The sequence below is a fragment of the Pleurodeles waltl genome, chromosome 7 (genome assembly GCF_031143425.1).
Source record: "Pleurodeles waltl isolate 20211129_DDA chromosome 7, aPleWal1.hap1.20221129, whole genome shotgun sequence".
NCBI classification, from domain to species: domain Eukaryota; kingdom Metazoa; phylum Chordata; class Amphibia; order Caudata; family Salamandridae; genus Pleurodeles; species Pleurodeles waltl.
The window spans coordinates 6,750,801-6,772,927 of NC_090446.1; the positions used below are offsets into that span (position 1 = coordinate 6,750,801).

General features: G+C 46.8%; 1 protein-coding gene and 1 pseudogene across 1 annotated transcript in view; both read left to right on the plus strand.

Annotated features, from left to right (window-relative positions):
* Positions 1-22,127, plus strand: part of LOC138246706 (zinc finger protein 208-like) — a 254,660-nt gene that overhangs the window by 12,359 nt on the left and 220,174 nt on the right. The window lies entirely within an intron of this gene.
* The window catches only part of LOC138246705 (zinc finger protein 850-like), a 58,511-nt pseudogene that overhangs the window by 12,359 nt on the left and 24,025 nt on the right, over positions 1-22,127 (plus strand).

Below are 22,127 nucleotides of genomic sequence, written 5' to 3' on the forward strand. Positions count from 1 at the left end.
CCACTCACTTCCTTGCCACCACTAATGCGCAAAATGGAAGTGTTCGGGCAGGCATCTGGATTCAAAGGTTTTTTTTGTTTTTTTTTAAACCCAAGCCCTAAACCTCACTATCCCTAAATATGAGCAAGACCAACTTGAACTTCTCTTCCCCTTCACTAGGGCCACTCATGGTGTTAAATACCTAAGTTTTTAAATCTGTTCCACACTGGATCATACTGCAGATAGCAGTTACGTTACTCCCCATTCCAACACCAAAGACAATCCCTCCTCCTGGAAGAAATATAGGGTGGTCAAGATGGCCTTGCTCTCTAGGATTTATACGTCATCCAGACACTATCCTTACATCCCCCTGCACACATGCTGGACAAACTACAACAGCTCATAGAGGACTTGTTTGCTGAGTACGGACAAAAGCCCCAGTGGCGAAGAAGAAGGCTTACCTGAGTCAGGCAGAGGCGGGGGACTGGGAATACCTTACCTAGTGTGAAACTATCAGGCTGCGCAGCTTAGGCACCTAGTAGAACGTGCTAGACCTTGTACTTATCAGCACTGGTGCTTCATAGATCATGCCATTGGTGGAATCAACATATGGTATGCGCCATGGCTCCCCAAGCCATACTGCCTACCAGGTGTTTATGTATCACCTGTCAGTCAGGCGACACTTGGGGTATGGGAGAAGGTACAGGTACCAAGATGCTTCCCTCCTGTATGCTACCCCAGACACCACTGATAAGGAACGCAGACTTTCTCCCAGCGCTACAGGAGTCCACCTTTTAATGCTGGCAGGAGGCTTACTGCAAGAGGATAGGGGACTTCTTTGACCAGTTCGGGATCATGGACTTCTCACGACTCCAAAATGCTTATGCCCTTCCATCCACTGCATACTGGAAATAAATTGCCATTCACCACTGGATTATGCAGCCTCATGTTCTCCTATATGCCAATCAACCACTCACACCATTTAAAAAATGGTTTCTCACACGCCACAGAGACAAACATATCCTCTCTCACATACAAGCTTTTCTTACGCCAACAACCCACTCTAAATTGGCGGCACAGCAGCGCTAGGAGCGGGAGCAAGAGCGCATATTTACAGCTGAAGAATGGCACGACATTATACACAGAGCACGAGTCTCGGTATGTAGCACCTCAGGTAAGGAAATGCTGCTTGACAGTTAGGGTGGTGCAATAGAAGCAGGGTGGGAGTGCCAGTTGCTGGAGGCTGTGCAGCCAGCCTGGCACAGTTACACACCTGCTTTGTCATTGTCCCAAGATTCAACAGTTTTTGGCGGGAGACGGGAGACGTGGATAAAATATACGATAACAACCTACCCAGGTTCCCTAATTACATTCTCTTGGGCATCCCGAAGGCATTAACCAACCTGCTGAAATCAGGAAGAGGGCGAGTGTAGGAAAGTGCCCCTTTTGGCATGGTTACCCCCCATGCATTTTTGCCTGATATATGATGCTAACTTGACTTAGTGTGTGGTGGGATCCTGCTAACCAGGCCCCAGCACCTGTGTTCTTTCCCTTAATTGTACTATTGATTCTAAAATTGGCACACAGCTGAGTCCCTTGTAAAAGGTACCAGTGGTACCAAGGGCTCTGTCACCAGAGAGGGTCCCTAAGGGCTGCAGCATGTATTATGCCACCCTAAGGGACCCCTCACCAAACACATGCATGGTGTTATTGCAGCTTGTGTGTGTTGTTGGGGAGAAAAAGGTATTGTCGATATGACACCTATCTCTGGGCGCCGTGCCCACAAACCACTGCCTGTGGCATAGGAAAGTCATCCCTCTAGCAGGCCTTACAGCCCTAAGGCATGATTCACACCACCACAGGTGCATGAGCAATATGCCCCTACAGTGTCTAAGTCCATTCTTAGACCCTGTAAGTGCAGTGTAGCCATATTGAGTACATGGGCTGGCGGTTTGTAATTACGAACGCCACAGCTCCATGGTGGTTTAACTGAAGGCTGGGAAGTTTTGGTATCAAACTTCTCAGCTCAATAAACCCACACTGATGCCAGTGTTGGATTTATTGGAAAAAATGCACAATGAGGGCATCTTAGAGATGCCCACCTGTATTTTAGCCAACCCTCTAATGTAAGGCTGACTGGTCTGTGCTAACCTGCCACTAACAGACAAGTTTCTGACCCCATGGGATGAGAGCCTATGTGCTTTCTGGGGTCAGGGACAAAGCCTGCTCTGTGCAGACGTGCAACACTTGGCAGTGAGCCTCAAAGGCTCCTGCCTTTTGTTGCACTGTCCCAGGGCACTCCAGCTAGTGGAGATGCCCCTTCCGCCCCCAGATGAAGCCCCACTTGTGGCAGCAGGTCCAGTGGGGAAAATTAGGACAAACAAGGAGTGACCACTGCAGATGGGGCCACCCCTACGGTGTGCAGAGCTGAAGTGACCCCCTCCTTGCAGAATCCTCCATCTTGCTTTGGAGGAGGATAGCCAATAGGGATAGGAATGTGGCCCACTCCCCAATGGGAGTGGGCACAGGAAAGGTGTAGCCACCCTCAGGGTCAGTAGCCATTGGCTACTGACCTCTGCAACACCCCTAAATCTGGTATTTAGGGGCACCCCTAAACCTCGCTCTTCAGATTCCTGATGACCTCAAGAAGAAGAAGAAGGACTGAACATCCGACTCCAGCAGTGAAGACTCCTGACAAAACTGACTTGATCCCAGCTCTACCGGCCTATCTGCAGCTTCAAGATTCCTGCTACAAAAAGGCAACGCAATCTGCAGGACCAGTGACCTCTACTAACCCCCAGATGACTGCCTGCCTACCTACCAGAGGATCAAAACCTCTCGAGAACAGCGGCCCTGTCCACAAAGAAACTGAGGGATAGGGGTGCCAGTGTCACCATGGTGACAGAAAAACTGATTTCCCCATGAGTGTATTTGGCTGGACAAACATGCAGTTACCAATGCTGATAATGTAACTAAGGTACATCCCATGGGTATGGTGACCTTAGAATGGGTAGGGGTTACTGGCCTGAAACAGGTAGTGGTCTCTTCTGCAATCCCATCTGAATGTCTGCTAGGGAATGATCTGGAGTCCTAAGCATGGGCTGAAGCAGAACTCAAAACCCTTGCTGGCATGCAGGGAATCCCTGAGATGGTGTGTGTGAAAACTAGAGCACAAAGCCAGGCACAGGGTGAAAAAGAAGTGTTGGAGCCAGGAATAATGGCCCAACCTTCTAAAAGGAAAGGCAAGAAGACTGGGGGACCAGCTGCTTCTGAACAGCAGAAAGCCCAAGGCTCCTCTTCTCAGGAAGAAGTCTTAACCACCCCAGAGGAAACTGAGCCCATGGAACTTGAACCTTATCAGGTTGAGCTCTTGGGCCCCAGGGGACCATCTAGGGCCCGGTCGTGCCAGCAACCTGTTGCACACTTGAAGGCCTGAGACACAGGCTGCTGCACATGAAAAGGGAGATGTCAGTGGCTCCAGTAGGGTCTGTTGGGAGGAGCGACTCTTGTACACCGAGGCCAGAGACCCCAAACCTGGTGCAACCAGGAAAGTGGTAGTGCCTCAACAGTTCAGGGAATTCCTCCTCACCTTAGTCAATGACATCCCCCTAGCTGGGCATCCAGGCCAAACCAAAACTTGGACTAGGCTAATCAGACATTTCTATTGGCCCAACATGTCTCAAAAGGTGAAAGAGTTTTGCAGCTCCTGTGTCACCTGCCAAACCAGTGGTAAGGCCGGTGCCCACCTTAATTCCACTACTAGTGGTTGGGTTCCGTTTGCAAGGTTTGGTGTGGACATAGTGAGTCCACTTGAGCCACCCACAGCCGGGACATCTTGTTTGGGGTCAAGGGCAACAAGTTTTTATGTTTACTTTGTCCTTGGGACAAGTAGGCCCAACCCCCTGCAGCACAAACCCTTTGGCTGCCCGTTTACAGAGTGGAACTCTCTGCAGTTGAGGTAATGTGTTTCCTAAAGATAATGCTGTTCGAACTTGTATTTATGGTTCATTATTTGAAAGCCTTCATTATTAGGGTGAGTGCTGTAAATAAATGTTTTAAGGTCACACTTCACTACTGACGTTGGTTCCAGTACAAAAAAAAAAACGTATATACACATGTTTGAAAAGTTTAGGCTATGAGGCTAAGTATAATGCTCCCAGAATGCCCTCTGATTAGATGCAAATGAAGTGTCATTTAGTAAAATGTGTTGATGCATGCTAGTATTTTCCAAATATATTTCTAATGGAAAATCAGTGTAACCATTTTCAACACGATTATGGGAAGCATGAAAATAAACAAACACTGACAAAACCAACTGATCTGACATAGTCTTTTAGTTTCATCAATGTGTGTCTTGTTTTGACATGGCTTTTGTAACACTTTGTTGTTGTGGGAGCTACCAGGCCCTCAACATTGTAACAAACACTGGCAAAACCCCCCACAAAAAGTTTTTGAACTCTAAAAGCACACGTTGCCACCAGCAGCATAACAAAGGCCCCGCAGCCGCCCTCCAGGGGGCCCCTTCAGCACAGCACCTGCCCTGAGTGAGTCTGGAGAGGGGGCTCCTCCATGTTCTTTGCAAAGGGGCACCCTCCAGTTTCGTTACGTCACTGATTGCCACTGTAGTTCCTGACACTGAACAAAACTACTTTGTGTGCCAATATGCTCCTTGTGGAAGAGCAGAATGCAATCACTCACAGTAAAGCCAGCCGAAAGAGAGAGAAATCGAAGTTTAATAAAAACAAAATGTCTTTGTTAACACCAGACCTAATTAGGGACCAAGACCCACATGTAGGTAGCTTTTTGCATGTCGCAAACAGCGACTTTCACTGTTTGCGACATGCAAAAAGCACATTGCGATGCACAAACCCAGTTTTGCGATTCGGTAACCTGGTTACCGAATCGCAAAACAGGTTTGCGACTCGCAATTAGTAAGGGGTGTTCCCTTGTGGTAGCAATCTTATTATGTAAGAGCTCTGACACTAGCCTTTCTGATTATGCCAGGGCCAATTCTATAGTAGGACTTGAATACTAGCAATTGCAAACCCTAGTATAGCAATTTCCTTATTTTGCCACCTTTCTGCATATCTACATGCTGGGGATGGAGGAAGCAGTAAGCAATAGTTCCAAGGCTGGGTGCCTTTGAGTCTGTGCAAACATACTAACTTGCATGTTTTAAGGATTTTCTCCAGCTCTTCTCTAATCTTTTCCCATACTGAGAAAGGTTGGAAATTTACTCCTGACAAGGGCGGAGGTAGACGCTTTTCCAGGGTTGAGAAAAAAGTGGTTGGAGGGAAATTTAACTTGTAAGCATGCAATAGATTTTCACATAAACCAGTCTTCACATGCGTATTTGCTCTTGCTAAAATAAGAGTTCAGTTATTTTCTAGGAGTACGATTTCCTGGTCTACTTCTGTGAATTCTTGTTAATTCATCAAAGCCACTAATGCAAAGACATCTACCCTGGGTGCACTTTTGTGGCTTTCTTTAAGAATTGGGCCCCTAATTAGGTCTTGAGTTAAACAAGACATTTTGTTATTATTAAAATTATTTTTCTCTATCCATTTATCAGCAGTCTTTACTGCGAGTGACATCATTCTGCTCTTCCACAATGAGCACGTTGGCACCCAAAATAGTTGTGTTCAGTGCCAGGAACCATTGTGGCAATGTGTGCTTTTTTAGACCAATTTGAATTTTTTTGCTTTTTGTTACTGTTTGTTGCAATGGCGAGGACCTGGCACCCCCACAACAATAAAAATGTTTAACAAGCCAACTCAAAACAAGACGCACATTGACAAAACCGAAAGACTGACCACCACTGTCAAATTGGCTGGTTTTGCCAGTGCTTTTTTATTTTCATTTTCCCATGGTCTCGGTGAAAATGGTCACACTGATTTTTTTTTTTTTTATGATCAATATTTTTGGAGAATATTAGCATGCATCAACACATTTTACCAAATGATGTGTCAAAGACATAGTACCTACAATTTCATAGCGATTCAGCAAAGCGTTTTTTTCTGAACATTTTATTTTGAAAATCATCAATTTTGCTTACAAGTGTCTGCACACGTTTACATGTAATCAGAGAGCACACTGGGAGCTTTATGCATAGCCTCATATTGTTAAGCTTTTCAAACGTGTGTAGACATTTGTTATTACTGGAACCACTGTTAGTAGTGCAGTGTGACCTTACAATGTTTATTTAGAGCACTCACCCAAATAATAAAGGCTTTGCAATAATGGACCATAAATACAAGTTCGAACAGCATCAACTTATAGACAGAAATATTACCTTGTCTGCAGTCCATTTCCTTCCCTGTGAACTGGCAGCCAAAGGGTTTGTGCTGCAGGGGGTTGTGCCTGCTTGTCCCAAGGACAAAACAAACATGAAAACTTGTTGTTCTTGACCCCAAACAATATGACCTGGGTGTCGGGCTATAGGAATTCCACACCCCTACTACTCCAAGCCTCTTTTGACAATGTTGTTCTCTAAAGCAGCAGTTCTTAACCTTTTGACTTCTGTGGACACCCACTGTATCCCTCCTGGAATCGTGGGACTCCCACTCAGACATTATTCGAAGCTGTGGACCCCTGGTGTAATTTTCTGGGATTTGAGCCTCAAAGCAATAACCAAAAATACAAGAACAAATGTATAACAAACAAATGCACAAGTATTTAAATATTTTTTTAATTCACAATCACACATAGAAAAGTTTTTTTTTTGTTTTGTTGTTTTTTTTTTTTTCTTCATTTGCCTTCAATAGTCATATATTTTCTTAATGTTTAATGTATACATTTTAATAATCTTTAATTTTGTAACACAGTCTTGGACCCCCGATTAGGCCCTGCAGACGCCAAGGTGGTCTTCAGACCACAAGTTAAGAACCACTGCTCTATAGGATTGGTTTAGCTGGTGCTGCTTTTCAAAGCAGGGATGGAGGACTCTAGAATTAGTTAACTGTGACATAGATATGCAAATTGTACACTTTAGAAACAAATCTTACAAGATCAGTACTTTACTATTAAATTACCAAATCATGCTGTGTTTCTTTGCATTGTCTTGAAAAAGAATTGATTTAACCTCCAGTTATTGCCAGTTGGCATTTGAGGACCAAATTGGGCACTCAAACCCAGTCGTCTTGTGCGTCCAGTTATGCTGTGCACAATTTACTCAAAAAACTACAAAGTGCAGAACATATACTGTTCGATGTGCATCTGAGTATGTTACACAGAAAATAACGGCTTACTTGCACTTGTATTCACTTCCCAGGATTCATTGCCTTTGTCTTTTGCATGCATGCACGTTTATTGTATTTTGCACAAACCTCTTTCTTGTTTTATCTGTCTTATATTTTGCACGGTTTATGACTAGATATTGGAAAATAAAACACCTGAAGAACAAAATCCGAGATCAGAGTTCTGGGGTCTGAAGCAGGTAAGCTGGTGTAGGGTGAAGACATAGAGCAGAAACTCTCTTGCTTTGGTGGAAGATAGCCAAGGGCCTGACCACACCTTGGGTACGGTTTGAATACAACCGCACCCAAGATGCTGCCTGTCCTTGCAGGGTTGGAAAATCTCACTGTTTGTTTTATGAGAGTTCAGGACTGCGCCCTCAAGCCAAGAAGCAGTGTGTATCTAGGTGCCAGGCAAGATGGGACCATTACAAGAAAAGTAGCAAAAGTATGTGCCATGGAGGCTAACGGTCATGACCAGGTGTAGGAAAGTACCCTCTTTTTGGCATGTTACCACCAATTTCTGCCTGATGTGAGTGGTTTTTAACTGTGTCACTGGGATCCTGCTTTTCAGGACCCCAGTGGTTATGGTTTATAGCCTGCTTGTCAGTGTGTTTCACTGTTTTCTAAATTGTCACTGGAGTCCTGCTAATCAGAACTCCAGTGCACATGCTCTCTCTATTTATAAATTTGTCACTACAGTTTAGTGACCCCATATTTCACTCCAGATTGGCACACTGGACCCCCCCTTATAAGTCCCAAGTATATGGTACATAGATACCCAGGGCATTGGGGTTCCAGGGAATCCTTACGGGCTGTAGCATATCTTTTGCCACCCATAAGGAGACCGTACAGAGGCTTCTTCAGGACTGCCATTGCAGCCAGTGTGAAATCATGCATGCACAATTTCACAGCCATTTTCACTGCACCAGGTCACTTATAAGTCACCTATATGTCAGGTCTTCCAACCCTGAAGCTGGGTGCAAAGTACTGAGTGTGAGGACACCCCTGCACAAGTAGTGGTGCCCCCACGTTGCCCAGGCCCATTTTCCCAGACTTTGTGAGTGCGCGGACGCCATTATAAGTGTGCATTACATATATGTAGCTTTACAATGGCAACTCCGAATATGGCCATGTAAGGCGTCTAACAAATGGGAATGGTACCCCAGTACTGATTCCAGTATTGGTTGCACAATCACATGCACTCTGGAGGCTCCACCTTGGTCCCCCAGTACTGCCATACCAGTCTTCTGAGGTTTTCACTGCAGCCCCAGCTGCTGCCACCTCATAGACAGGCTTCTGCCCTCCTGGGGCTTGATCAGCTCAATCCCAGGAAGGCAGAACAATGTGTTTCCTTTAGGACAGGGGTGTTACACCCTCACCCTTTGGAAATAGGTGTTACAGGCATGGGATGGGTATCCCCCCAAAATCTCTGGAAATGCTTTGAAGGGCACAGATGGTGCCCTCCTTGCATAATCCATTCTACACCGGTTCACGGCCCCCCAGACCCTGCTATGGTGCAAAACTGGACAAGGGGAGTGACAATTCCCCTGTCCCTTACCACCCCCAGGGCGGTGCCTACAGCTCCTCCAGAGTGTCCCTGGGTTTTGCCATCTTGGATTCTAAGGTGGTGGGGCACTCTGGGAGCATCTGAGTGGCCAGTGCCAGCAGGTGACATTAGAGACCCCTCCTGATAGGTGTTTACCTGGTTAGGTGGCCAGTCCTCCTCCCAGGGCTATGTAGGGTCTCTCCTCTGGGTATTTCTTCAGATTTGGATTGCAAGACTCCAGCAGGAATCCTCTGCATCCTTTACTTCATTTTCTACTGACGGATCAATCGCTTACTCCTCCAGGAACTCTACAAAACTGCAACAAAGAAGCTCAGATGACTTCTGCAACATTGTAGCTTTAGCTCCTGCCAGCAACTGCAACAGTTTCCAGGTCGTGCATTCTCTGATGACTGCCTGGCTTCAGTCTGCACCAGAAGAACCAAAGGAATCTCCTGTGGAGTGATGGAGTCACTTACCTGCTTCAGCAGGCACCACTCTACAGCGACGACCAGTGGTTTGGACCCCTTCTCCACATGACAGGCCTGGATCCAGCAACGCTGGTGGTGGACTAAAGTGAGTGCTTACCTCCCCACGCAAGACAGTACCTCGTGCACCGCGTGACTTGCAGTTGCTAAGGCCTGTGTGCGACCTTCCAAGAAGTTCTTCGTGCACAGCACAGCTTAGGCCCCCAGCACTCCATCCTGCGATGCACAGCTTCCTGAGTGGTTCTCCTGCAGCATGGGAATCCTTTGTGTCATGCTGCACGGGCCTTCTATTTGCACCGCCATTGCCCCCGAGATGTGGGACTCCTGTGTACCATGCCTGGTTTTATGAGGGCTCTCGGAGTTGCTGAGAGCCCCCTCTGTCTTCTCCTGTGTAGAGGCCTCCTGATCCCAGGCAGCGCCATTTTCCGCTAATCTCGAGCTTTGCGTGTGCCAAGGCTTGTTAGCGGAATCCACTGACGCAAACCAGACTGCATTCATCCATCCAGCGTGGGACACCTTCTGCACCAACCAGGAACCCACATCTCTCTGTTCTGGTGCAATACTGACTTTGTCTTCTCACATGTGGTTCCCCTTATGCACCTTCATCCGGCTTAGCAAGGGGCTCCTGTTCTCCCTGGACTCTCCGGTGCTTCTTGAACTTGCTCACCATCTTCCACAGGTCTTCAGGTCCAGGAATCCATTGTTGGTGTCTTGAAATCTCTTCTGGTTCTTGTATTATCTTCTATCACGACTTCTAGTGTGTTTTAGGAAACTTGCTGTGTTTTACTCCTGCTTTCCTGGGCTCTGGGGTGGGGTACATTACTTATCTTTGGTGTGTTCTTACACTCCCAGCGCCCCTCTACACACTACACTTGCCTAGGTGGGAAACCGACTTTCGCATTCTATTTTTTTAGTATGTGGTTTGTGTTCCCCCTAGGCCCATTGCAATTTATTGGGATTTTCGCTATTTAAACTGTTTTCCTACTGTGTACTTACCTTTTTCTGTTGACAACAAATCTTGGGCAGGACTCGACTCCCACGACCATTTGAAGCTGAGGTTTTGGGGTTTGCCTTTTAAAGAACTTTAGACAAAGTAATCCCAGATAGCTCTCCCCAAGACCACTCAACACTTTAGGACTTTGCTGGGTTTTGGCCATGTAGCAGAGAGACTAGCTGAGGCTGTGGGAGATACCTGTTTCCCAATACCAGGCCTTCGATCCATATCCATTCCAGTGAACTCGCACCGCGCCTTGCACAGTTTTGTCATCTATAATTTTACTGCATATGGTGCAGTGATATTATCATTTATGTCATAGAAGATGCCATGACTGATGTAATATGTGGGGTAATTAGCAGTGCTTGGCCAGGGCACGAGTTATAGTTTCTTGATATAACGTTAACTGCTGAATTTTTATGGTGTTGTGTTTGTAAAATCTGAACCTAACTATAACGTTCCGGTAATATTTGTTTTTTTAAACTCATTTTCTAGAGTGGGTGTGTGAGTGGCTGTGTGGGTCTGTTAGCGACTATATGGGTGTGCACGTGGGTGTGTGAGTACATGTGTGCTTGGCTGTGTGGGTGTTTGTGTGTGGGTGTGTGAGTGGCTGTATGGGTGTGTGCATGGGTTTGTGTGTGAGAGGCTCTTTGGGTCTGTGAGTGGGTGTGTGAGTGATCTGGGTCTCTGAGTAAGTGTGTGAGTGGCTGTATGGATGTGTGAGTGGTTATGTGGGTGTTCGGGTGACTGGATCTGTGTGTGGGTGTATGTTTTATTTTTACTGGGATCTGTATCCGCAGATCCACCACTGATTCACCAGGGGTCACGCTTAGCATTGCAGTGGATCCATGGAACCTTGAACGCTAAAAAAAAGTTTTGGATAATTTCATGTCCCGAAGGGTCCCTCATTGACCCCTCTAACAGTTCGATGGGGTCAGGATACCTCTATCCTGACCCCTTATATCCTATCTAGACTTTATCCCCCCACCTCCTGGATTCCGTGTCCCAATACACAAATGACGGCTGCAGGTATTCGCTGAGATTGTGGCCAGCCTATCATGGCATTGTTGTTGGTGCGTAGATCTGTGGTGGCGCTGCATCTCTAAAAATACATAAATCTTTTCTCTTTAAACTCCAAAAGTACTGAAATTTACACCAAATAACAAAAAGGGTCCTGTCCGGTCCAAGTGCTACCTTTCTGCCAAATTTGGTGTAATTGTGTCCAGCGTTTCGGGCTGTAGTTGTGTTCAAAATCCCTATTGGAAATTACATAGGAAAAATTTGTTTTTAACACCCCTCCCCTTCTTTTCAGCATCCTGCTTAATAGATCACACCGAAACCTTTCATGCAGAACTAGGCAAAGTAGGAAACTTTTTTGGAACATTTCATGAAGATTCGTCAAACGGCACAGTAAAAAAACCACTTTGTCTGTGGTAATTAGGAACTAAACCAAAAGCTACAGGGGCGGCACAGTTAAGCTCACATTTTACACATAAAAAACCAAAACAATTCAGCAGTTATGTTTATCTCAAGTATCTATAACTTGTGCCCTACTATAGGTTGCGCCCCCAGCATGCAAAGTTTTCCCTTCAATTATTTTACTGCAGTAATATTATTAATTATTTCATAGAAGATGTCATTAGTGATTGTATTGTATTGTAATCGTAATTATATAGTGCTTACTACCCCTGACGAGGCGTCAAAGCACTTTTCGATGAGTAGCACGCTACTCCGGAACCCAACAAGAATTAGTGATGGATTAGTATAGTTAAATAATGAGTACAGTTTTAGTATTATTATGAGTTAATTTGAGCCGCAGATATGAGAGTTTGTTAGTTAGATTGACTGGAGTAATGGAGGGGTGGAGGAGGAAAGAAATCCAGAAGTGTTTATTGGGAGTATATCCTTCATTTACTCAACCCAAAGGCTTGGGATGAGTAAAGGGGGCGGAGGAGGAAGAGTATGTGGAAGGGTTAGGGAGAGCATAGTAGCAGGGTGAGATGAATGCAGGAGAATTTAGTAGGGTTGTGTGGGAGGTCACAGAGGTAGAGTGAGGTTTGGTGAGTTAGATGTGGAAGTGGAGGGAAGAGCTTAGGCAGAGATATTTAGGAGATGAAAGTGGTAGAAGGGATTTGGGATGAGTCAGGGTGAGAATGGAGGGTAGTTTGTTAGAGACATGACATAAGAGTGATGAGTAGATAAGTGTGATAAGATGAGAGCAGGAATTCATAGATCTCTAGTATAACAACCCAGCCAGGAGCCATGCAATGATCCACGAACATGCCAAGCACAGAAACAACATATACACATACATACATATATATATTTATATATATACACACACATATGCACATACAATACATAATTAGAATTATGGGTAAAAAATACTTAGACAGGTTTAAAGAGTGTGTGTGTATTTTATTGTTATGACATAGTAGCAATACATATTTTCCAAGGAAACTACAAATAAATAGAAATATACATATAATCTGAAAAAAATATTTATCCACATAGGCATATGCAGTTCATAGTTGTTTGAAAAAGGTGGTTATGAAGGAAAGAGCCAACTCTTGAGTAGTTTTCTGAAGACAAGAAAGTTATCTGTGGCTCTTATAGTTGAGGGTAATGAATTCCATAGTTTGGCTGCTTGGATGGAGAAGGGTGTACAACCTATAGTCTTTTTCTTGTATGGTGGTGTTCTAAGGCGGGGTGCCAATCTTGAGCGGAGGGTTCTTTGTTGGATGTATTTGGTAATTTTCTTTCTGATAAAAAGCGGTCCTGTTCCATGTATAGCTTTGTGGGTGATACAAAGCAGCCTGAAGAACGAGTTACTTACCTTCGGTAACGACTTTTCTGGTGGATACATTAGCTACCTGTGGATTCCTCACCTGATGAATACTCCCATGGCGCCAGCATTTGACGGAAATCTTCTTACTAGTCTCTGCACGTCGACAAGGACGTCACTCTAGCCCACGCGACGCCGTCTGACGTCATACAGGCAATAAGAAGTCCTCGCCGACGTGCTGATGACAGTACCAACATTTTTTACGTGCATGAGAATAATAATAATAACCCAATGCAATGAAAGAGCAAAGCAACATCTCTTAATATTGTAAATCACACAACATTGCAATAAAATAGCTGTAGATTTAATATAACCTTTTTTTTTTTTTAAACAAATAAATATATTTATACATACGAATCATGTATATACCCAATATATATATAGATTTATATATAAATATACACATATATACAAATATCATACATGCAAAATGTATTGCAACTTTGAAGACCAAAAGGAGCACACTCAAGGATTGCTTGGAGAGACCAAAAAGGCAACGGGGAGGCGGGTGGGACCGTGAGGAATCCACAGGTAGCTAATGTATCCACCAGAAAAGTCGTTACCGAAGGTAAGTAACTCGTTCTTCTGATGGATACAACTACCTGTGGATTCCTCACCTGATGAATAGAGTCCCAAAGCAGTACCACGCCCGGCGGTGGGTGCCTAAATGGTCAAACCAAGAAATCCTGCAGCACTGACCGTGCAAAATGACCGTCCCTTCTGACCTCAGAGTCCAAACAGTAATGTTTCACAAAAGTGTGAAGGGACGACCAAGTTGCGGCCTTGCAGATGTCAACCACAGGAACACCCCTGGCCAAGGCCGAAGAGGCCGACTTAGCTCTGGTGGAGTGAGCTCTAATGCCCTCAGGCGGATCCTTCTTTGCCAAAGAGTAACAGATTTTAATGCAAAGAACAACCCACCTGGAGAGTGTTCTCTTGTGGACTGCCTTTCCTCTCCTCTTGCCCACGTATCCGACAAACAGCTGATCCTCCAGCCTGATATCCTTCATTCTGTCGATATAGAAGCTCAACGCCCTTTTTGGGTCCAGGCGATGTAGTCTTTCTTCCTCCTTTGAAGGATGAGGCGGAGGATAAAACGTGGACAAAGTGATTGTCTGAGCCAAATGGAAGGGTGAAACAACCTTCGGAAGGAAAGCAGCCTTGGTCCTCAACACCACCTTATCCCCATAAAACGTTATATAAGGGGGTTTAACCGATAAGGCCTGCAACTCACTCACTCTCCTTGCAGATGTTATAGCTACCAGGAATACTGTTTTAATAACCAAATATCTTAAGGGGCAAGAATGCATAGGCTCAAAAGGGGACCCCATAAGGAAAGTCAGGACCAAGGACAAATCCCATTGAGGCATAACGAATGGTTTTGGAGGATATTGATTCAGAAGACCTTTCAAGAATCTGAGAACAATAGGGGATTTAAATAACGATGGTTGGTCTGGAAGACAAATGAAGGCTGACAAGGCCGACAAATAACCCTTAATGGTAGCTACTGCACAACCTTTCTGCGCTAGAGACAGTGCAAAAGACAAAACATGTGACAGATGAGCATGTAAGGGATCAATCTGTCTCTCTCCACACCACATAACAAATTTAGACCACCTATTAGCGTAGATAGATTTAGTGGAGTGTCGCCTGGCCGCTAAGATAACATCCACTACATCAGGCGGGAGAGAGAAGGAACTCAGGTTGCCCCGTTCAATCTCCAAGCATGTAGGTGCAGACTCTGGAGGTTGGGGTGTAAAACCTGCCCCTGCGACTGCGAGAGGAGGTCTGCCCTGAGAGGGAGACGGAGCGGAGGGCACAGTGAGAGTTGGAGAAGGTCGGAGTACCATACCCTCCTTGGCCAATCCGGAGCTATTAAGATGACTTGGGCCCGGTCTTGGCGAATTTTCCTCAACACTCGAGGAATCAAGGGTATGGGGGGAAACGCGTAAAGCAACTGGTCGCACCAGGTTATCTGAAACGCGTCCCCCAACGCTCCCTGCATCGGATACTGGAGGCTGCAGAATAACGGGCAATGCGCGTTCTCCCGAGTGGCAAACAGATCTATCCGAGGAAACCCCCACATCTGGAAGATTAAACAGACTTGATCTGGATGGAGACGCCACTCGTGGTCTGCCGAGAATTGGCGACTGAGACTGTCCGCACGTACATTCAAGACCCCGGCCAGATGATTTGCCACCAAGCAAATCTGATGGTCCTTTGCCCAGGACCATAGCCGAAGAGCTTCTCTGCAGAGAAGGTACGACCCTACTCCTCCCTGTTTGTTTATGTACCACATCGTGGTAGTATTGTCCGTCAGGACCTGTACCGACTGACCACGAAGGGATGGGAGGAAGGCCTTGAGAGCCAAACGTACAGCCCGTAACTCCAACAGATTGATATGAAACACCTGTTCCTCTGGAGACCAAAGCCCTTTGATCTCCAGATCCCCCAGATGAGCTCCCCATCCTAGGGTGGAGGCATCCGTTATTACCGTGGCCACTGGTGGCGACTGCGCGAACGGCTTCCCCTGTGAAAGATTGTTGCCCGCAATCCAACACTTCAATTCCACAGCAGCATCTCTGGAGATCTTGACAGTACCTTCTAAATCTCCCTTGTGTTGAGACCACTGCCTTCGGAGGCACCACTGAAGAGCCCTCATGTGCCAGCGAGCATGCGTGACCAACAGAATGCAGGAGGCGAACAGACCGAGCAGACGAAGGACCTTGAGGACTGGAACTACCGCTCCATTTCGAAACATTGGAACCAATTCCTGAATATCTTGAATCCGCTGAGGCGGAGGAAAGGCTCGACTCAATGTTGTATCCAGTACTGCCCCTATGAACAGGAGGCGCTGAGAGGGCTCCAGGTGAGATTTGGGCACGTTCACCGAAAAGCCCAGGTCGAACAACAACTGGGTTGTTGACTGCAGATGATGCGACACAAGCTCCGGGGACTTGGCTTTGATCAACCAGTCGTCCAAGTAAGGGAATACTGCTATCCCCTTCCTTCTGAGCTCCGCCGCAACCACTGACATCACCTTTGTGAAGACTCGAGGTGCTGAAGTAAGACCAAACGGGAGGACCGCAAAATGATAGTGCTGCGACCCTACCACAAACCGGAGATACTTCCTGTGCGACTTGAGTATCGGGACATGAAAGTAAGCATCCTGCAAGTCGACAGACACCATCCAATCTTCCTTGTTCAACGCCAAAAGCACCTGTGCTAGGGTCAGCATCTTGAACTTTTCCTGTTTGAGGAACCAATTCAAGATCCTCAGATCCAGGATTGGTCTCAACTGACCATCCTTTTTGGGAATCAGGAAGTATCTTGAGTAACAACCTCGACCCTTTTCCTGCTCTGGGACCAACTCTACCGCGCCCTTTGAAAGGAGGACTTGAACCTCCTGTTCTAGCAACAGGAGGTGTTCTTCTGAACAATAAGATGGGCGGGGCGGGATGAGGGGAGGGAACTCCCGAAAGGGAAGGGCGTAGCCTTTTCCCACAATGCCGAGAACCCAAGTGTCCGTTGTGATAGACTTCCACTTGTGGAGAAAACGCTGTAATCTTCCCCCTACAGGAGAGGAGTGAGTGGGAAACGGTGGAAGCCTAAGGCTGCTTCCCCTGCTGCACCCCTCCAGAGGACGAGGAAGAGGCAGAGTGCTGTTGAGAGGCTCCTCTGGTACGGACCCCACCCCTCCCCCTCCCTCTAAATGACCTATAGGGGAGGGAAGAGGCGGGTTGCTGGAACCTCCCCCGAAAGGAAGAGGAATAAGAGCCACGCCCAAATCCCCGAAACCTCCTGAAAATTCTAGAAGAGGCAGAGGAAGAAGGAGCTTGCAGTCCTAACGATTTGGCTGTGGCTCTGCTCTCCTTAAATCGTTCCAAGGCTGAATCTGCCTTGGCTCCAAACAGTCTGTCCCCATCAAACGGGAGGTCCAGCAGGGTCGACTGCACATCCGCAGAGAACCCTGAGTTTCGGAGCCAGGCCTGTCTTCTTGCCACCACAGCCGTGCCCATCGCCCTGGCCACCGAGTCGGTCGTGTCCAGCCCAGACTGGATAATCTGGGTCGCGGCAGCCTGGGCGTCCGAGACCACATCCAAAAGACCCTGGGGAAGCTCCGTGAATGAAGACGAAATATCATCCATCAGCGCATGGATGTACCTCCCCAGAATGCACGTGGCGTTGGTGGCCTTCAACGCCAAACTGCATGACGAAAATATTTTCTTGGACTGCGCATCCAGTTTCTTGGAGTCTCTGTCTCCAGGCACCGTCGGGAAGGAACCAGGCGCTGACTTTGAGGAACAGGAGGCTTGCACCACCAAGCTCTCCGGCGTAGGGTGTCTAGAGAGAAAGCCAGGGTCAGATGGTGCAGCTCGATACCTCCTGGCCACAGCCCTATGAACGGCCGAGGAAGACACCGGCTTCTTCCACACCTCCAACACCGGATCCAGCAAAGCCTCATTAAATGGCAAGAGAGGCTCAGCTGCAGCAGAGGCCGGATGCAATACCTCTGTCAGCAAATTCTGCTTTGCCTCTGCCACCGGCAAAGGCAGGTCCAAAAAGCTCGCTGCCTTCCTCACCACAGCATGAAAGGAAGCAGCCTCCTCCGTATATTCCCCTGGAGATGAAAGGTCCCACTCAGGGGAAGTGTCCAGCCCACTGGCTGTATCCAGACCATGCAGTCCGTCTCCAGAGTCCTCAATCTCTCCCTCCTCTAGGACTCGCTGGTACTCTTGCTCTTCTAAAAGACGGAGAGCACGCCTCCTCGAATGAAGTCTCTCCTCGATACGCGGAGTCGACATGGCCTCCGCCGACGTCGAAGAACGGCGCCGATCTCCAGAAGCATCTGACGCCGCGTCCGGCGCCACAGGCAGCTTCGGCGCCGAGGCAGGAGCCGGAGGACGAGGTCTTGGAGCCGATGGACCAACCGGAGTCACAGGGCAAAATCCTGACTTCGACGGAGGGGCAACCTCCGGGGCCGAAACATCCGAAGCCACCGGAGCGGCCACCGACGCCGGCGCCGAGCCCACATTCCCAAAAGGGAGAAAGGGCATAAAGGGTGCCGGCCGAAGAGGCGCAGGATCACCCAACGAAAAGGCCAAGGGCCCCGAAGGACCAGCCGGAGCAGCTCCTGGAGCCATCTGCTGAAAGATGGTATACATCGCATTAAGAAACGCGGTACTATCGGCTCCAGGAGTGGGAAAAGCCAGATACTGGGGTGCCTGGATCGAGGGCGACCCCGACGCCGGCCTCGACGTCTGCGACGCCGGAGAAAACACAAGAGGCTGCACCACCTCAATCACTGACGCCTGACCAGGTGAAGTCGGTGACGCCGGAGAGGGCAACGGCGTCGATGGATGCGGCGTGACCATGGGGCTGACCTCCCAAGTCCTCCGACGCCGAGCCGAAGGTGACCTCGAACGAGACTCCTTGCTGGAGTGACGTCGTGAGTCTCTACGGCGCCGGGAGTCTCGATGACGCCGGTGAGACCTTGGCGAAGAAGACTTCTTATGATGTTTCTCCTTCTTCTTTGACTTTGCCATGAATAACTTGGCCTCGCGCTCTTTGAGGGCCTTCGGATTCATGTGTTGACATGAATCGCAAGTCGAGACGTCGTGGTCGGAGCTCAAACACCATAGACAGTCGGAGTGAGGATCTGTAACTGACATCTTGCCCCCACACTCTCGACAGGGCTTGAAACCCGACTTCCTCTGAGACATTGTTACCGCAGAGAAGACTACGCAGCAGACAATACACTGTAACCACGAAGGTAACAGTAACTCCCTCGAAGATAACCGTTTCGAATGCACGGAAAAAAGGGAACTGTCATCGGAACGTCGGCGAGGACTTCTTATTGCCTGTATGACGTCAGACGGCGTCGCGTGGGCTAGAGTGACGTCCTCGTCGACGTGCAGAGACTAGTAAGAAGATTTCCGTCAAATGCTGGCGCCATGGGAGTATTCATCAGGTGAGGAATCCACAGGTAGTTGTATCCATCAGAAAGTGCATCTTCTGGCAACGGGTAGCCAGTGTTATGCTCTCAAGGCAGGGGAGATGTGGGCTTGCGGCTTTATATGTAGTAGTAGCCTGGCTGCGGAACTCTGGATTTGTTGTAGTTTTTTCATAACAGATAGAGATGATCCATGGTAGAGGCTATTGGCATAATCCAGTTTGGATAGTACAAGCGAGATAGTAGCTTGCACCTTGTGTGGAAATCCGAGGTGGGGGAGGATGCGTTGTAAAGTCTTTAAGGTGATGTAGCTTGTGCGTGCTAATTTGTCTACTTGGGCATTCATAGTTAACTTAGAATCCATGGTGATTCCTAGGTTTTTAACTTCCTTGGATAATTGAGGAGGTGGTCTGAGATCGTCAGGCCAGTCGCACAGAGGGTCATAATTTTCACAGTCACCACATATGAGTATTTCTGTTTTGGAGGTGTTTAGTTTGAGATGGCTCCAGGTCATCCACTGATCAACGGCTCTGAGGCAACTGAAGATTTGTGAGTTTTCAATGTTTTTGGGGCCTTCTAATTTAAGTAGTATTTGTGTGTCATCTGCATAGTTGTAGCATGTGAGATGGAAATCATTGATCAGTTCTGGTAAAGATATCATGTAGATGTTGAAAAGCAAAGGTGAGATGATTGACCCTTGGGGGACCCCTGCTTTTGTGAGGTAGGGTTCGGACGAGAAGGGGGGCCAGTGGATGATATTCGCTCTTTTTTTAAGATAGGAAGTAATCCAGTCGAGAGCAATCCCTTGTATGCCGGCTTCGTGGAGTCTTTGAGTTAGGGTATCATGGTCAACCGTATCAAAGGCAGCTGCGAGGTCCAAGAGAAGTAGTGCAGCAACTCCATTTTGGTCGACTGTGTTTTTAAGATCGTCCTAGATTGCCATGAGTGCCGATTCAGTGCATCTTCCTGGGCGGAATCCAGTTTGGAAGTCTGAAAGTATAGAATTGTCTTCAATGAATTGTGACATCTGGGCGAATGCTGCTCTTTCTATCAATTTGCCCAGGAAAGGTCCATTTGTGATTGGTCTGTAGTTGTTGGGGTCTTGCGGGTCTAGGTTTGTTTTCTTTAATAAAGGTCGTATGTATGCCTTTTTCAGGTCTGCAGGAAAAGTTCCTGAAGTTAGAGTTGTTGATGATTCTTCTTACAGGTGTGGCAGCAGAAGTAGATAGCAGTATGTTTTTGAAGATTTGTGGTGGGCAAGGGTCAGAAGGGCAACCAGAAGGTCTGCTTGCTTTGACCAAATCCATAAATTCATCCTGGGATATTTGTTTGAAGGACTGTAGAGGTTGGGATGGTTTATTCTTAAAGGGTATTTTAGGAAAGAGGTTGGTGCTGATGTTTTTCTTCTGTTTTAAATAGGAGTCCAATGTGTTTGCCTTGGTTGTGTAGTGAGTTGCCAATTTGTTTGTGAAATCTTGAGTGGTGGGATGACTTCCTTCCATGCTTGTAGGTTTTCGAAATTCATTGAGAATTTTATAAAATTCCTTGGTTGTAGATTGAGCATTTTGAATTCTGTCTGAGTAGTATCTTTTTTAGCTTTTTTGATTGATGATTTGTATATCCTGTTAAGTTTGTGTAGCTGCAGTTTGTCTTGACTGTTGTTTGTTTTGAGCCAGGTCCGCTGCAACTTTCTGATTTGTTGCTTTATCTTCTTAAGTCCTGTGTTTCTCCAAGGTGTTGGTTTTCTTTTGTTGTGTTTAGTTTTTCTGAGTGGTATTAGGACATCAAAAGCTTCCTGTAGCCACTCATAAAGTTTTTGTACAGAATTAATTGTATCTAGATCTGTGTTTGCTGTTAGTTGTGTTTCTAAGTGATCCTAATTGAGTTTGCTCCATGGTCGATAGGTGTATGTATGTAAGTAGTTGTGGGGTGTGTTGATTTCTGGAGTTGTATGTCGTAAAGTTATCATATGGTGGTCTGACCAGGTGGTTGGTGTGATGCTATGAATAGTAACGAGTTCGGGCTTAGCAAAAATGACATCTAGGATGTGACCAGCGATGTGTGTGGGATTGTGTACAATCTGATGTAGGTTCAATGCGAGTAGGCCAGTGGTGATAGCTTTTGGATGGGGAATATTGGGTTTGTCAAACCAAATGTTTAGATCCTCAAGAATGCATAGATTGGAGTATAGTGTAATAAGGTTTGAGACTGTGTCAAGAAAAGCATCTGGGAAAGTGGAGTTGTTAGGTGGAGGTCTGTAAAGGAGGAGAAAGTTACAGGAGGAAGTTGGAGTAGGGTGGCATCTGGTACGGAGGGCTTCACAACCTTGTATTGAGATGTTGTCTGTTTTACTGAGGTTCATTGCCTGTTTGAATATAATAGCTAGTCCACCTCCTCTCTTGCCTATATGGTTTTGTGTGATGGGTTGATAGCCTGGAGGAACGGCTTCGTGCAACACTGGTGCCATGTCATCTCCCAACCAGGATTCAGTTATGAATAGTAAGTCAGGTTGGGTGTCTGTGAGCAGGTCGTAGATGTGGTGCTTGTTTTTTGAGAGTGATCGAGCATTTATGAGGTGGCAGTTTAGAAAAGGTGTGTTAGTGGTAGTGTTGTTTTGTTTAGTAGAAGGGTAAGTAGTGTAATGTGAGCTGGAAGCAGGAGTGTTGCTAGTTGTGATAACTGTTTGAAGCTCACAATAGGCTTGCTTTTCAATATAGTGTTCCTCGTCCAGCAGGTTAAGGAGGCATTTTGTTGGATCTGTGTGTGTGGGTGGTGGACTTGGTGGCTGAGAGAGCCATGAGGAGTGTAGTGTTTTTTGTAGGGTAGTTTTATTATGTAACAGACAAGGGGATGCGAGGCTGCTATGAGTGGCATGTTTATTATTTTGTTTGCGTTTGTTTAGTGTGGATGGAGTATGGGTTAGGGGTGGTGGAGGAGCATGTGGATCATGATGTAAGGATCTAAATTGTGCAATGGAGGAGAGGCGAGTGAATGAAAGTTGCTGGGTTGGGGTGCTTGTGGTAGGTGTTTGTGAAGAGTGGGGGGGGTAGGGGTGGAGATAGGATGGAATTTTATTCTTTGTGTAGTCCT